General features: G+C 41.8%; 1 pseudogene; it reads right to left on the reverse strand.

Moving 5' to 3' along the window:
• Positions 1–3,897: 3,897 nt before the first annotated feature.
• LOC110595159 lies at positions 3,898–4,170 on the reverse strand (annotated as a pseudogene).
• Positions 4,171–4,377: the final 207 nt, after the last annotated feature.

Below are 4,377 nucleotides of genomic sequence, written 5' to 3' on the forward strand. Positions count from 1 at the left end.
TCTTGAAGGTAATAGATTGTTGCCTGGTGATATTTTATCCATTTTGTCATTCTATGTCTTTTCAGTGGTGCATTTAGTCCATTCACATTCAAATTAATTATTGAAATGTGAGAGTTGATCCCTATCATAATGTTCTTACAGAGTTGTTGTTCTTCCTGTTTGTGTGTTGTTTTTCTTTTGGTTTTAGAGTTGCATCATGTGTGTTTTTAATCTTTTGCCTGTACTCTTGTGACGAACGTTGTTGTTCTTTTTTCTTTTTCTTCTGTGTTCAATACTTTCTTAAGTGTTTCTTGTAGAGGTGGTCTGGTGGCAGCGTAGGTTCTTAGGGATTGGATATCTGGGAAAGATTTCAATTCTCCCTCACTGATGAAGCTTAGCTTGGCTGGGTAGGTTATTCTCAGTTGAAATTGTTTATCTTTTAGAACTTTGAAGATAGGGCTCCAAGCTCTCCTATCCTGGAGGGTTTCTGTAGATAAATCTGCTGCTATTCTAATTGGTCTTCCCTGGTACGTAGTCTGACCTTTTTCTCTTGCAGCCTTTAGGATTTTTTCTTTTATACCTACTTTGTTTAGGTGAATTATTATATGTCTGTGAGTTGGTCTTCTCATTTGTTGTCTTGCAAGAGTTCTCTGAATCTCTTGTGTTTGAATGTTTTCATCCTTGATGAGATGCGGGAATTTTTCTTGGATGATTTCATGAAATGTTTGTTCCAGTGTGGCCTCTGTTTCTCTCTCTGCCTCAGGAAGGCCAATTACTCTTAGGTTCGGTCTCTTGAAGTGATCATTCATCTCTTGAAGGTTTTGCTGTGTCTTTTTTAACTTCTTTTCTATGCTTTTGACAGTTTGGGTCAGTTCTGTGTTTTGGTCTTCAAGCTCTGAGATTCTTTCTTCTGCTTGGCTAATTCTGCTTTCCATGCTTATTAGTTTGTTATTTATTTCCATCACAGTATTCTTTTCTGCTGTTATTTCTGACATCAACTCCTTCCTATTTTCCTCTTGTCTCTCCTCAATTTTTTTAATTCTCTCTATTAATGTCTTGATGTCTGGGTTTGTTGCATGTGGCCAGTCATTCTGGGGGCTCTTCATTGTTTGTGTTCCGGAATATGTTTTCTCAGTGTCTAATCTCCCAGGGGTTTGTGTGAGACCTATATTCTTTTTTTGATTTTTCTTTTTTTGTGCGGTTTTTTGCCCCCTTTCTACTTTTTCCTTCCCTCCACGTCACCATCTTCTTTAATTCTGTTATTCAGGGGTATAGGGATTGTTTCTACTTCTGTTTGTTCAATCTCCTATTATTTATGTATGCCCTCTTACTTTGTTCAGTTCTGGAGTTGCACTGTAGGTTGGGGGTGGTCCTTTTTGCAGTTTTGAGATTTACTTAAGGGGGAGCTATGATTTAAAATCTATCTGCAGGTCCTGGTATTCACCGACAGGTGTATGGGTAATCTGAAACCCACTTCCCACTGCCTTGCAATCTGTCCATGCAGTGCAGCTGTAGGTTTACTCCCTGAAATAAAATGTGGTTAGCAGAGGGAAGAGAATGGAGCAGGCAGTGGGGGGATGAGGGGTGTGGAGAGAGAGAGGAGTAAGGGGGAAAACAGACAAGTGTACCAACAAATGGAGAGAGAGACCTAAACTGAAAGAGATAAAAACAATAGATCACGGCTGCAGACTAACCAACTCCCATACAAAAATAAATAAAACATACAATGATGCTAGCATGCAGGCTAACCAACCACCTTATTGGTGTGCTATTCCTCTATACAAAGATATGGTTTACAGAGAGAAGAAAAGAGAAGAAAAGGAAGAGGAAAAGAGAAAGAAAAAGGGAACAAAACAGTAGGAATAGAATCAAGTCATTAAACTAACAGAACCAATTGAGCACACTCTGAGACCTTTTGTGTAAGTCCAGTGTCCTTTCAGCTCTCATTTCTAGCTGTCTTCTCTAGCTGGTAAATTAGTTCACAGCTAGGATCAGTTGCCCCTGGCCTGCTGTGAAGGACAGTTCAGATCACTGTCAGTTCACCACTCAAATCTGGTCTGTGTCTGTTTTTCATGCTTTTTCCCATTTCAGTGTTGTTACCTTGAATCTCCAGCAGGTGGTGCTATCTCAGCTACTTGGCCCAGAGGAGGTGGATCCAGACAGGAGTTGGGCAGAGTCTGAGATGGGAGCTTGCCTCAGGGCACATGGGAGGTAACCCAGGGCTGGCAGGACATCACAGTGGTAACAGAGGTGCCAGCGATCCCAGCAGATCTTGCCTGCTGGGGCTTCAAGGACTGAAGTCGTGGACTGCCTCAGGCATCGGTGGCACAATGCACTATGGCCGCTGTGGAGGCTGCCGCGGCACCGGCAGCTGCTGTGTCTGCGGCTGCAGTGGCTGTCCAGACACTGCGATGCCCCAATGGTGGTAACAGCCAAGCTCTGTGTGAAGAGCAGGCTGTTGATGTTGGGATCCACAGCCCCCAGGGAGAGAGCCAGAGACCCTCTGCATTCTCCTTTGCAGAGGGTTTCGTAGACCAGGCTGCCCCGTCGCCATCTTGCTGGAAGTCTAGTGGATACCTTTTATGATTTCAGTATTATCAAGTTTATCGAAACTTGTTCTGTGGCCTAACATATGGTCTGTCCTGAGAATATTCCATATGGACTTAAGAAAAATATGTATTCTGCAGTTGTTAGGTCTAGTGTTCTCTGTATGTCAATTAGATCTTGTAGGATTATGGTGTTGTTCAGTTCCTCTGTTTCCTCACTGATCTTCTGTTTAGTTGTTCTATCTTTTATGAAAGTGGGGTATTGAAATCTCCAATTATTATACAAATATCTATTTCTCCTTGCAAGTCTATTCATTTTCACTTCATGGTTCTGAGACTTTGTTGTTAGGTACATATATGTTTGTAGTTGTTATATTTTCTTGATTAATTAAATGTTATCCATGTATAATGTTCTTTTACTGGAGTTTGAGAATGCATTATTGTTTTGAGGCAGCAGCCAAATTCCTCAATTTGAAGGAGTGTGTGTGTGTGTGTGTGTGTGTGTGTGTGTGTGTGTGTGTATACGCGTGTTCTGCTAACCAGTGTGGGAAATAACGAGGACAAAAGGAATACCGGTCTTTTTTTTTTCCCAAACCAAGCTGTATCCAGCTTTATTAAAGATACTTTTCATAAACAATCATGGTATTTCAGGCAGGACATGGGCAGACAATCTTTAACAGTATACAACAACTTTCAAACTCCCTTCTTTAATGGACTACCAAAATCAGAAAGCCACTATAAAAACCCAATGAAGTCTTCATTTGATGCTCTGAACAGGGAAGTTTAGAATGAGGGTTGACATTTTACATTTAGCATGTTGTTTGACAACTTTTCACAAACCGACCCTGACTTTCAGGAAATGAAATGAAAACGGCAGAATTTGTCTGAAGATCCACAATCTATAAACAAAACTGCTGCTCTTATGAGGGTGTGTCATCTCAGTGGCATCACTGACATACTGGTAACCAATTATTGGGGGTCAGGTCCCAGCAGATGTCTGGGATTAAGGGAGTTAAGTCTATGCTGAAGGCAGAAAGGGAGAAGAGGACATTAAAAAAATGAATGTTTTTCCACACCACAAGGCGTTTATACTAAGGTGGCTATGTGTGTCAACATCGGGGAATCCCTCCTCCTGGAAGCCAAGAGGAAGTTTCTTAAAACTAGAAGGGAAAGGTGTTTTTCCCACAGCAATCCAGCTTGGGAGACATTCTATTAGTAACATATGCCCCTTTCCCAAAAAACAACAATGAAGTGTTCTGTGTGCTAACAACATAGCTTTAAAAACATCTGCATTTTTATAAAACTTGATAAAAAGTAGTTTTTCAAACTGTACAGTCACCAGAAGTACACAGTTATCAAAAATGCACACACTTCACTTGGCATCTCCAGCACCTACAGCTTTCTGTGCCTGGTCTGTTTTGGCATCTCCATTTTCTGCAGGGTTATTCCCCTTCTTGCCAGCATCGGCTTTTCACTTTTTCGCTCTTGGTATCTTCTCTCCCTTCTTAGCTGGGGCCTTCTTAGGCTTGGGCTCTGGTTTTGGAGGAGCAGGTTTAGTAGACAACCTTGCAAATCTTCTCTGGGGTTCATCCTTCACCTTGGCTTTATCTCCTTTAGCATCCCCTTCAACCTTTCCTTTGGGCATGGTGGTGATGGCAGTGGAACTAAGGCATTGGACTCGGGGATGGAGCGGTGCGTGAGCTTTGGTCAGTCCGGGGGTCAGTCTTGCCTCTTCTTCTTCACACTGCTTTGATACTTTATCTTTAATTCTGTGGGAATTCAGAAGCACTTTTTGTTGCCAGCTCTAACACCAGCACAAACTGGGGTCGCTAACTCTCTGTTTTCATAAGAA

This window comes from Carlito syrichta, unplaced genomic scaffold, assembly GCF_000164805.1.
Source record: "Carlito syrichta isolate Samal-C Ts95f unplaced genomic scaffold, Tarsius_syrichta-2.0.1 Scaffold287096, whole genome shotgun sequence".
Taxonomy (NCBI): domain Eukaryota; kingdom Metazoa; phylum Chordata; class Mammalia; order Primates; family Tarsiidae; genus Carlito; species Carlito syrichta.